Source organism: Hyperolius riggenbachi, chromosome 5 (assembly GCF_040937935.1).
Source record: "Hyperolius riggenbachi isolate aHypRig1 chromosome 5, aHypRig1.pri, whole genome shotgun sequence".
Classification (NCBI taxonomy): domain Eukaryota; kingdom Metazoa; phylum Chordata; class Amphibia; order Anura; family Hyperoliidae; genus Hyperolius; species Hyperolius riggenbachi.
Window position 1 is genome coordinate 299743428 of NC_090650.1, and position 13708 is coordinate 299757135.

Here is a 13708-nt window from a genome sequence, read left to right on the forward strand (position 1 = left end):
TATTTATAAATACTATAAATAAAATAAATAATAATAATAATTGTTTGCTTTTTTATTACTTCTTTTAGAAAGTCATCTAAACAGGTTATGGATCATCACTTTTGTTAATTATGTAAATTCACTCACATGAGATGAAACCTCATACACACATATTCATTCCCTTGGGTGACAGTTTGGGGCCAAGTGCTGTACAGTTGTGTTGCTAGCCTACAGGCTTGGGATGTGTATGTTGCTATGGAGGGGAGATAAGTTACAAAAGTTACAAAGTGCATGATGAAAATGCTTGTGGTGGGTGGGATGAGGAAGTGAACTATGTGCTAGGGAGTCAGTAAGGTTATAGAACCAGCATGTGGGATTTTAAGGTGATGTTTATGGGCCCTTTACACATGCTAGATTCTGGGCCTTAACTAGTGTTGGGCGAACAGTGTTCGCCACTGTTCGGGTTCTGCAGAACATCACCCTGTTCGGGTGATGTTCGAGTTCGGCCGAACACCTGATGGTGCTCGGCCAAACTGTTCGGCCGCATGGCCGAACTAAGAGCGCATGGCCGAACGTTCCACGAACGTTCGGCTAGCGCTGTGATTGGCCGAACGGGTCACGTGGTTCGGACCCGAACGCGCTCTGATTGGCCGAATGGTCACGTGGTTCGGGTAAATAAATACCCGAACCACGTCATATCTCCGCCATTTCTCTGTGGGTTTAGCTTTGGGTAGGCAGGCAGGGTAGTTCGCTCTCCAGCCACGCTAGCCAGGGTCCCCCCCAGTCATTGTGTGTCGCTGCTGGGAACAGTAGTACACCGCTCGCTCAGCCACACTATATATAGCATTGTTTACTGCCTCTGTGTACCTCGCTCAGCCACACTATATATAGCATTGTTTACTGCCACTCTGTGTACACCGCTCAGCCAGACTATATAGCATTGTGTGTACTGCCACTGTGTACCTCGCTCAGCCACGCTATATATAGCATTGTGTTTACTGCCACTCTGTGTACACCGCTCAGCCAGACTATATAGCATTGTGTTTACTGCCACTCTGTGTACACGGCTCAGCCAGACTATATAGCATTGTGTGTACTGCCACTCTGTGTACACGGCTCAGCCAGACTATATAGCATTGTGTGTACTGCCACTCTGTGTACACGGCTCAGCCAGACTATATAGCATTGTGTGTACTGCCACTCTGTGTACACGGCTCAGCCAGACTATATAGCATTGTGTGTACTGCCACTCTGTGTACACCGCTCAGCCAGACTATATAGCATTGTGTGTACTGCCACTCTGTGTACACGGCTCAGCCAGACTATATAGCATTGTGTGTACTGCCACTCTGTGTACACGGCTCAGCCAGACTATATAGCATTGTGTGTACTGCCACTCTGTGTACACGGCTCAGCCAGACTATATAGCATTGTGTGTACTGCCACTCTGTGTACACCGCTCAGCCAGACTATATAGCATTGTGTGTACTGCCACTCTGTGTACACCGCTCAGCCAGACTATATAGCATTGTGTTTACTGCCACTCTGTGTACACCGCTCAGCCACACTATATAGCATTGTTTACTGCCACTCTGTGTACACCGCTCAGCCAGACTATATAGCATTGTTTACTGCCACTCTGTGTACACCGCTCAGCCAGACTATATAGCATTGTGTGTACTGCCACTCTGTGTACACCGCTCAGCCAGACTATATAGCATTGTGTTTACTGCCACTCTGTGTACACCGCTCAGCCACACTATATAGCATTGCGTACTCTGCCAGTCAGTGTGTATATTGCTGGGATCAGTAATACTCCACTCACCGCCAACCACTATATGAGCTCACCATGAGTTCCTCAGAGACCTCCGCTGTGAGCAGCACTCCCAACAACAGCAACAGCCAATGCCCCACGCAAGCTATAACATCCACCCCAGCAGCCAGTGGTCAGCAGCAGCCCTCCCCGGAGGAGAACGTTGTGTCCATCGGTCCGTCGCCAGAGCGATTAATGAGGGCTGCCATTGAGGAGATGATGGGGCCTGATGTGGAGGAGGAGGAGGTCTGGCTCAGGCCAGCATCCCAAGTTAATGTTGAGGACGATGAGGGGTCTGTGTCTGGGGATGTTGGGGTGGCAGAGGTGGTGGGTGGGTCAGACTCAGGAGAAGAGTTGTATGATGAGGATGATGATCGGGACCATCTGTATGTGTCTCAGAGTCCGACCCCGGAAAACATGTTGTATCGTGTGTTTAGGTACTAAAATCTGCGTTCCCAGTAGTGTTGGGCGAACAGTGTTCGCCACTGTTCGGGTTCTTCAGAACATCACCCCGTTCGGGGTGACTATATAGCAGACTATATAGCATTGTGTTTACTGCCACTCTGTGTACACGGCTCAGCCACACTATATAGCATTGTGTTTACTGCCACTCTGTGTCTGCTGGGAACAGTAGTACACCGCTCACCCGCCACTGTATAGCATTGTGCTCTGTGTCACTGCTGGCAATAGTGGTACACCGCTCACCCACCACTGTATAGCATTTCTGTACTGCCACTGTACTGCTGCCAGTCAGCGTGTACTTTAAGGATAAGTGAAATGAGGAAGAAATCCGGTGAAAGAGGGAGGGGCAAGGGAAGAGGTGTTTTCCCTGACGGTTCACGTACAGGCCACAGGGGAGCACCCAAGAAAACCCACTCAATACCGCCCATGTTGTCCAGGACAACCACCCTCACAGATCCAAAAGAACAGGACCAGATAATTACTTGGATGACCTCTCAAGCGTCCAGCAGTGGGTTAAGCAGCACCAGCACATCACGCACGAGGTCCGAGTCCTCAGCCAGTTACAAGGATCCATTGGGCACAAAGCTGACACAACCGGAGCGACACCACGCACACAACTGCCAGATAACCAGACGACGTTGGAGTGAGCTGCGCAGAGGTTGTTCTGGGGAGCTCTACTCCACGGCGGCGGCCCCCCACAATGACATATGACGAGTTTGAGGAGATGGAAGAGGAGGGTATGGACAATGTGGACATAGACCCAGATTTTTTTTGTGAACGAGAACATCGCCGTCGTAGCAGCAGCACAGATGAGTCTGTTGAAGAACCCACTGCTGCACGAGTTTGCCTTGTGCCACAAGGTAGGCGGCGCGCAATTTCAGGCACCGCAAGCGTGGAAGATCAAGTTAGAGGCAAAAGAGGCGCAAACAGAAATCGCCAGCAAGGCAGGTGCTCCAAAGTCTGGGCTTTCTTTGAAGACTGCACTGAGGATGTTACCATGGCGATTTGCAAGGTGTGCAAGACCCGCCTGAGCAGGGGGAAAAGTATTAACAACCTCTCCACCACCAGCATGAGCCGCCACATGCTATCCAAACATCCCACTCTGTGGGCAAACGCGGCAGGACAGGGTACCACCAGCAACACTGCCTCCCTTGGGTTCACCAGACTCACCACCAGACCCGCCTCAGCAGCAGCAGTAGCCCAGCCATTGCGTGGTTCACAACATTCACAAACATCAGACGACGCTGACACTGTCACTTTCCGGAGTAGTGCTCTTGAGGTCTCCCAGTGTTCATCAAACACAACAACCAACAGCCCTTCGGTGTGCAGCCCTACGGTTCAGTTGTCTGTCTCGGAGATGTTTGAGCGCAAGAGGAAATTGCCAGCAAATGACCCCCGGGCCGTGGCAGTAACAGCCAGCATAGCCAAGCTTCTGGCCTGCGAAATGCTGCCATATCGAGTGGTGGAGACAAACAGCTTCAAGGGCATGATGTCAGTGGCCATCCCACGTTACGTGGTTCCCAGCCGCTACCACTTTGCGCGCTCTGCAGTGCCTGAGTTGCATGAGCACGTGGTCAGCAAAATAACCTGAAGCTTGAAGAATGCCGTTGCCTGCAAGGTTCACCTCACCACTGACACCTGGACGAGTGCGTTCGGCCAGGGTCGATACATCTCCCTTACCGCGCACTGGGTGAACCTTGTGGAGCCTGGCAGCGATTCCTCACCTGCTACGGCGCGGGTGTTGCCCACGCCGCAAACAGCTGCACCGCCGTCCCTCCCACTGGATAACAACAGCAGCACCTACCTCTCTGACTCCTTCTTCTCCAACGCATCTCAAAGCTGTACCTCATCCGGAAACGCTAACCCAGCACCAGCAGCAGTAGGATCGTGGAAGCAGTGCAGCACAGCTGTTGGCATGCGTCAGCAAGCGTTGCTGAAGCTGATCTGCCTTGGGGATAAGCAGCACACAGGGGAGGAAATTTGGAGGGGAATAAAGGAACAGACGGATTTGTGGCTGGCACCGCTGGACCTGAAACCGGGCATGAAGCTAGACACCTGGCACGAACTGGCAATGTACGCAATAGAGGTGCTGGCTTGCCCGGCAGCCAGCGTTATGTCGGAACGCTGTTTCAGTCACAGATTTCGTCACAAATCGGCGTATCCGCCTCTCCACAGAAAATGCAGACCTTCTGACTCAAATTAAAATGAATCAATCCTGGATTGGAAACGACTACGCAACACTCCAGGACCCCAACCAAGTAACATGACCAATGAACATCTGGGATGGTTTAGCGTTTCCGGTCCCTGTTTATTGAACCTCTCATCTGTATTACATTTATGACTGCATGGCGGCAAAAAGCATTGCTGCTATATCCGCACGCTTTTTGTCCTCATGCAAGGCCTGTGTTGTTGTGTCTCAAAAAGCATGGCCTTCTCCTCCTGCGCCTGCTCCTGTTCCATCACGTGTGCTGCTGCTGCTGGGTTAGCGTTGCCGGTCCCTGTTTATGGAACCTCTTATCTTTATTACATTTATGACTGCATGGCGGTACAAAGCATGCTATCCGCACGCTTCTTGTCCTCATGCAAGGCCTGGGTTGTTGTGTCTCAAAAAGCGTGGCCTTCTCCTCCTGCGCCTCCTCCTGTTCCATCATGTGTGCTGCTGCTGCTGCTGCTGGGTTAGCGTTGCTGGTCCCTGTTTATGGAACCTCTTATCTTTATTACATTTATGACTGCATGGCGGTACAAAGCATGCTATCCGCACGCTTCTTGTCCTCATGCAAGGCCTGGGTTGTTGTGTCTCAAAAAGCGTGGCCTTCTCCTCCTGCGCCTCCTCCTGTTCCATCACGTGTGCTGCTGCTGCTGGGTTAGCGTTGCCGGTCCCTGTTTATGGAACCTCTTATCTTTATTACATTTATGACTGCATGGCGGTAAAAAGCATGCTATCCGCACGCTTCTTGTCCTCATGCAAGGCCTGGGTTGTTGTGTCTCACAAAGCGTGGCCTTCTCCTCCTGCGCCTCCTCCTGCTCCATCACGTCTGCTGCTGCTGGGTTAGCGTTGCCGCGTGGTCCCTGTTTATTGAACCACTTATCTTTATTACATTTATGACTGCATGGCGGTAAAAAGCATGCTATCCGCACACTTCTTGTCCTCATGCAAGGCCTGGGTTGTTGTGTCTCAAAGCGTGGCCTTCTCCTCCTGCGCCTCCTCCTGTTCCATCACGTCTGCTGCTGGGTTAGCGTTGCCGGCGCGTGGTCCCTGTTTATTGAACCTCTTATCTTTATTACATTTATGACTGCATGGCGGTAAAAAGCATGCTATCCGCACGCTTCTTGTCCTCATGCAAGGCCCGGGTTGTTGTGTCTCACAAAGCGTGGCCTTCTCCTCCTGCGTCTCCTCCTCCTGTTCCATCACGTGTGCTGCTGCTGGTGCTGGGTTAGCATTACCGGTCCCTTTTCCTGGAACCTCTTCTCTGTATTACATGTATGACTGCATGGCGACAAAAAGCATGTTACCTGTGCAAAGAAACATGACATTTTCCACATTTAAAAGACAGTTTTTCCTTTGAAATTTTACAATCAATTTTCTCAAAAACTATAAGCTCTTTTTCAAATATTTTTTTTCCTCTTGTACCCACTCCCAAGGTGCACATACCCTGCAAATTTGGGGTATGTAGCATGTAAGGAAGCTTTAAAAAGCACGAAAGTTCGGGTCCCCATTGACTTCCATTATGTTCGGAGTTCGGCGCGAACACCCGAACATTGCGGCGATGTTCGGCGAACGTTCGCGAACCCGAACATCTAGGTGTTCGCCCAACACTAGCCTTAACATCCAATTTAGCATCTAGAGTTTAATCCGGCATGTGTACCTAGCTTAAAGAGGAACTCCAGTGAAAATAATGTAATAAAAAAGTGCTTCATTTTTACAATAATTGTGTATAAATTATTTAGTCAGTGTTTGCCCATTGTAAAATCTTTTAAATCCCTGATTTACATTCTGACATTTATTACATGGTGACATTTTTACTGTTGACAGGGGATGTAGCTGCTGCATGTTTTTTTTGGCAGTTGAAAACAGCTGTAAACAGCTATTTCCCACAATGCAGCAAGGTTCCCAAACAGGAAACTGCCAGGAGTACCTACTCAAGAGTTTCTTGCGGGAGGGGTTTCACCACAATATCAGTCATACAGCACCCCCTGATGGTCTGTTTGTGAAAAAGGAATCGATTTCTCATGTAAAAGGGGGTATCCGCTACTGATTGGGATAAAGTTCAATTCTTGGTCGGAGTTTCTCTTTAAGAACGATCCCAGGGCTACCAAAGAGCTTAGTCTAGAAGTGACTTGTGTGATTTGTTCTATTCAGGGATCACTGAAGAGCAGTACGGTGGCGTGCATGAAAAAGGGTGCCATGAAAAAAGGGCCCGGCTGGATAACGAAATGGCGCCAGTGGATAATGAAATCTGATAACGATAAACATCATTGTCAAACTTGGTTAACGATAAATACTGTTGTAAAAACAGATGGGAAATAATAATATGAAAAGATATTAAAGTCAGAAATCGTTACGTAATTCAACAATACAGCTTAACCCAACCCTACTCTCACACAGAACCCTCCCCTGGTGGTGCCTAAAACTAACCACTCCCCTAGTGGCACCTAACCCTAACAACCCCCCCGGTGGTGCCTAACCCTAACCAACCCCTTGGTGGTGCTTAACCCACCCAGTGGTGCCTAACCCTAACCACCCCTCTGGGGGTGCCTAACCCAAACCACTCCCCCTGGTGTTGCCTAAAACTACTCGCTGCCCAGGTGGTGACTAACCCTAACCACTCCCCCTGGTGATGCCTAATCTTAACCACTCCCTCTGCAGAAACACCCTATTACACATAGAAACGATAACATCTTTGATAACGTAAAATCTCTACATACAAACAAAAAAATATGATAAAAACTATAATGTTGCAAGCTTCTAAAATGATAACATACGTAAAAAACTTGAATGTTCTAATGTTGTTAAAGGATACCCAAAGTGGCATGTGACATGATGAGATAGACATGTGTATGTACAGTGCCTAGCACACAAATAACTATGCTGTGTTCCTTTTTTCCTTTCTCTGCCTGAAAGAGTTAAATATCAGGTATGTAAGTGGCTGACTCAGTCCTGACTCAGACAAGAAGTGACTACAGTGTGACCCTCACTGTTAAGAAATTCCAACTATAAAATACTTTTCTAGCAGAAAATGGTTATTTGTGTACTAGGCACTGTACATACAGTACACATGTGTATCTCATCATGTCACAGCATGGGCAGCACGGTGGCATAGTGGTTAGCGCTCTTGCCTTGCAGCGCTGGGTCCCCGGTTTGAATCCCAGCCAGGTCAACATCTGCAAGGAGTTTGTATGTTCTCACGGTGTCTGTGTGGGTTTCCTCCCACACTCCAAAAACATACAGATAAGTTAATTGGCTTCTCCCCTAAATTTGCCCTAGACTACAATGCATACACTGCACAATATAGGCATATGTCTATGGTAGGCACTAGATTGTGAGCTCTTTTGAGGGACAGTTAGTGACAAGACTATATATGCTCTGTACAGCGCTGCGGAAGATGTTGGCGCTATATAAATACTAAATAATAATGTCACACGTCACTTCGGGTATCCTTTAAGGATATTTATAGCGGCACCCTTTTTCAGTTTTTTTCGCCGTATTAACGATAATTGCATTAGAGTCTATGGCGGCGCCCTTTTCATCCACCCTCAGCCAGCGCCCTTTTTTCCTGCTACCGCACAGTGGCATAGTGGTTAGCGCTCTCTGCTTGCAAAGATGGGTTTCTGGTTTAAATCCCAGCCAGGGCACTGTCTGCACAGAGTTTGTATGTTCTCCCTGTGTTTCCTCTAGGCACTCTGGCTTCCTATCACAGCCCAATAACATACAGATAAGTTGATGGGCTTCCCCCTAAAATTGGTCCTAGACTAGTGGCGTAGCTAAGGAGCTCTGGGCCCCGATGCATGTTTTGCATTGGGGCCCCCCATGCACTCTATACATAGCAATTGATATGGTGCACCAAAACCTGCCAATGGCAACTACAGTGTCAGAGGTGCAAGTAGGGGATGAGGAACAGTGTGTTAATTATTACCACTATTCAAAGTATCTATAGAAGTGATTATTACCAGCATAGGACCAACAGAGAGCTAATACTGTAGCTGAGGGAAGGCCCCTCTGGCCCAAGGGCCCCGATGCAGTCACAACCTCTGCACCCCCTATTGCTACGCCCCTGCCCTAGACTACGATACATACATTATACTATACATACAATAACATATGTCTATGGTAGGGATTAGATTGTGAGCCCCTCTGAGGGACATTACAATATACTCTCTACAGCACTGTGGAAGATGTTGGCGCTATATAAATACTAAATAATAGTAATAATAATAATAATAATTCATGGAGGAATCAGGTTTTTTTATCCTCTTTTTTTTTTTTACACCATTAAAAACGTGTACGTTATCATATTTTAAATTTTAGTGTTACTTTATGGTTTGATTTTTTTTATCTAATTTTTGATGCTTTGTAAAGTCTAGCTAGTTACTTCAAATCAATAACCATCAGCTATGTATGTATTAGCACCATCATTTCATAGCCTTGAATGTGGGCACAGAGAATTACATACATGCAGGTAGCAGACAGTGTGGCTAATAAAAAAAAAAAAAGAAAGTGTATTCAGAGAAACGAGAGACAATATCTACATCTAGCAGACAGTGAAAGGATGGAGGCATGCACCTGCATATACTGTATGTCCAGAAGACAAATAAGCACAGCGCTGTGTATACAATGTATTGCCTCATTAGCAGATGACCTTTCCATTCCTTGAGCATTTGGATGCTTACTTTATGAATGTGTCATGTACTTACATAAGCAGAGAAAATTAAAGCCTGCTCGATATACATGTTAGACTCATTATTAATAGTTGCAGATACTAGTCTGCAAACAGTTTCGTTGACAGTTAAAAACAGGATATTAAAAACTGGCATTTGAAAACTTCCAGAATTGCTATGGATGGTAATTTGCTGTAGAAATAAACGCACCTGTTCCTCTGATTTTCTACCTGACACATTTATGAGACTCCGACACATTTCTCGATGAACATGATTCTCTATTCCTCTATATTAGTTAGAAAGTATATTCCTATCACAATGATTTTCTTTTCTCTTATTTGCTGACTGACATTATATGCAGTCTCACAAAGCTGTCAGTAGGGATGAACGAGCATTATGATTTCGCATATGCGAATGCGTTCTCTATTTGCACTGCAATCGTTCGGAAACCGATCGTTCGCGGTGAGCCCCATTGACTTTAATGGCAGGCAAACTTTTAAAACCTTTAGGGCATCTCTACAGCCACAATTTCTTTAAAAAAGGCATACAAAGTTTACAAAAATCTCAACAGTGGCATAGCAGAAGGAGATAATGGGTAAAACATTCGCAAAAAAAACCCAAAACATACTGTATTTTTCACAGAGCCTTTTTTTTTATGTGTAAATGTTCAAATTCACACAATGGGCTTTATTCACTAAGACAAATAGCATGCCTTATCAGAGTCGATGTGCCTTATCAGAGTTAGCATACCTTATCAGAGTTGACACACCTTATTGGAGTTAGCACACCTTATCAGTGTAGCATAGAGAGCGCTGCAAACTTACACCTGCTAATTGGCAATGACAAAAGTTCCACTAATCCTGCCCTGAGCTCCTGCAGGTCCAATCATTTAAAAGGACATTATCCCCAAACTTTGATTGGCCCAATAGGCTGCCTGTCACTTGACAGGAAAACTAACAGTCAGCCTATTGGGCCAATCAAAGTGCGGGGATAATTTCCTTTAACGTGATTGGACTCGTAGGGGCTCAGGGCAGGCCGTGTGGAGCTCTCGTCGTTGCCAATTAGCAGGCATAAGTTCGTAGCGCTCGCTATGCTAATCTGGTAAGGTGTGTTAACTCTGATAAGGCGTGTTAACTCGGATAAGGCATGCTTTTTCTCTCAGTGAATCAAGCCCATTGTTTCTACATTTTGCAAATGGAGGTCTTTAGAAGGCTGTCATGGATATCTTCCTAAAAATAGTAATGTGCAGCCACTGTGTGAGATGCCTGAAAAATTGAGCATTTACCTGCCTAAGCAATGGAAATAGCATCCCCACTAGGTGAGGCCGGAAAAATTGATCAGTTGCCTGCATAAACATTTGAAAAAGCAGCCACACTAGGTGAGGCTTATTTTTAAATGGTACACTGACTATCACTGACAGAAATAGACAGTGAGGTGACATGGGTGTTGGTGCGACAGTGACACTCACACAATTGCCAGAAAAGAGGTATTGTCACAAATGTCCATGACACTTCATTTAATTTTTTTTTTAACAGCACAATGCCTGATATCACCGACAGTAACACACTGTAGTAATTTAAGGTGACACTGGTGTTGGTGTGACATTCACACAGTTACCAGCACAGAGGTATTGTCACAAATGTCTGTGACACTTTATTTATTCTCTAAATGGCACACCAACTGATATTACTGACAGTAACACACAGTAAGGTGAAATGGGTGTGTTGGTGTGACACTGTATGGGGGTCAGTGACAATCAATCACTTATGCACACAGTGACAGTGGGCTGTAATGGTGATGCAGTCAGCCACACACTACTGTGTATACAAGTCACAGGTGTTGTGTTGCTACAACACGCACCACAAAATGCAACAACAAATAATCAGTACAGCAGGGTCAATGCCAGTCCTGTGGTCAGGAAGAGTCCTCAAAAGGACTATTGTGGGGGTCCCTAGCTGGTGCACTACAAGTAGCAGAGCTTCTAGAAAGCAGCTACACAGCACTATATTACAATATAGCCTATCATCATCCCTGTATCTGTAGCAGCAACTCCTTTCCCTACACTGATTACAAGCAAAGTGAAAATGGTTACCGGGATTGGGCCTCTTACAGGGGAGGAAGTGGCCCATGTGGGTAAAATGTATAATTGGCCATTCTGTCCCTTATTAGTTTTGTTATTTGATATGTTTAATTAAAATAATTGTTTTTTAAAGGTATTTAAAAAAAAGTTGGTTATAATTTATAAAAATGGCAGATCTCTCAGACTTTCAAAGAGGCCAAATTGTTGGTGCTCGTATGGCAGGCGCTACTGTAACAGAAACTGCCCGAATGCTTGGCATTTCAAGAGGTACTGTCTCAAAAGTAACCACTGCCTTTGAAAGAGAAAGAAAAAGGTCCTCAGCAAAGCACAGTTGTGGCTGAAAGTCGAAGTTGTCTGAGAGAGACCGTCGGACTCTAAATCCAATTGTTAGAAAAGCTCACAAGACCACAGCTCCTAAAATCACTGCAGAGCTGAATGAACACCTACAGAACCCAATTTCCACAAAAAAATGTTTGTCAGGAGCTGCACAAATCTGGATTCCATAGAAGAACTGCAATTAGAAAACCTCTGCTCTCAAAGACAAATGTTTCAAAGTGTTTAGAGTGGTGTAGAAACCACCAGAATTGCTGCCTCGAGCAGTGGAAAAATTTGATTTTCTCTGACGAATCATCTTTTACCTTATTTCCGCCGTACGGCCGCGTGTACATTTGGAGACAGACGAAAGAAGCATTTCATCCAGACTGCCTTCTCCCAACCGTAAAACTAGGCGGGGGTTCTGTGATGATCTGGGGTGCTATTTCTTGGAAATCCGCTAGGCCAATGATTTTCCTTCATAGAAGAATTAACAGCCGACACTATTTAGGAATTGTGGGCGACCAGGTTCATCCTATGGTTCAAGAACTGTTTCCGGAGGGGAATGCCATCTTTCAAGATGATAATGTCCCAATCCATACAGCTAGAATTGTTAAAGAATGGCACAAGGAATATTCTAATAAAGTTGAATATGTCATCTGGCTACCACAATCCCCAGACCTCAAAATTATTGATTTATGGACATTATTAGAGATTCAAGTAAGAAGTCGATTTCTGCCGCCATCATCTCTAAAAGAACTGGAGGGTGTTTTAACTGAAGAATCGGCTAAAATTCCTTTGAAAGCAATTCACAATTTGTATGAGTCAATACCTCGGAGAAGTGAGGCTGTAATTGCCACAAAAGGTGGACCTGCACCATGTTAAAATATATTTTGTTGATTTTCAAGATGTTTCTATTATTATTGTCCAACCCCTGTACATAGGCGTCCTTGATTCCCTGAGCCATTTGTGGCTTACATTGTATTTAGGGTCCTGGACGGACATGGGCGGAAGTGCGTGTGGTTACAACAAGCAGTAGGCATGACCGCAACAGACAGTGGTTGTGGCCAATGAAAATTTCATATTAAAAGTGCCCGTGTTTACTCAAAAAAGTAATTAGGAAGTGTTCCCACTATCAACACACAATTCCCAGCATTCTCTCTCACCAAATATTGGTAGCTATTAGAAAGAAAGCTCCTCCGAGGATAGTCAGTATGATGACGTTTTACTCTGTAAAGTGCTGCAGAAGATCTCAGTGCTTTATAAATATATAATAAAAATATGGTAGGACTTTATATCTTGACCATGGTACAATTAGACTGAGAGCTCCTCAGAGGACAGTCAGTGATATGACTCTGTACTCTGTATAATGCTGCACAAGATGTCAGTGCAGTATATGTACATATTGACACACAATTTCAGTGTGGTATTGGCACATTTGATAGGAGCTGCCTAAGAGATCTGAGTAAGCACTCAGTATGGCCAATAATTAAAAAAAATAATTTCTGGCGCTAAGCAGTTTCCCCCAAAATACACATCATTTGGCAGCATTTCCCTAGAAGATATGCATGAATTTTGCCGTTTGGACCCAAAATAGACATAATTGGCCTCAATTCTGGTAGGGTTATCAAACACATTAACTCATGGGAGGTAATTTACCTCATGAGGTAATGACATTTAGCAATTCTGGTAGGTTTTAGTCATGTTTTACCTAACGAGGTAAATTATGAGGCAATAATAGCTATTCTCATGGAAATTAAGGGGCATGTTAGCACATAATTTACCGATCAGTTTAACCAGCTGAGCGGTCTGGACGAGCTCAGCTCGTCCAACACCGCCAGCGGCTGCCGCTCAGGCCCTGCTGGGCCGATTTTAATGAAATAAAAAGCAGCACACGCAGCCGGCACTTTGCCAGCCGCGTGTGCTGCCTGATCGCCGCCGCTCTGCGGCGATTCGCCGCGAGCAGCGGCGAAAGAGGGCCCCCCCAGCCGCCTGAGCCCAGCGTAGCCGGAACAAAAAGTTCCGGCCAGCGCTAAGGGCTGGATCGGAGGCGGCTGACGTCAGGACGTCGGCTGACGTCGATGACGTCACTCCGCTCGTCGCTATGGCGACGATATAAGCAAAACAAGGAAGGCCGCTCATTGCGGCCTTCCTTGTTTATTCTGGGCGCCGGAGGCGATCGGAAG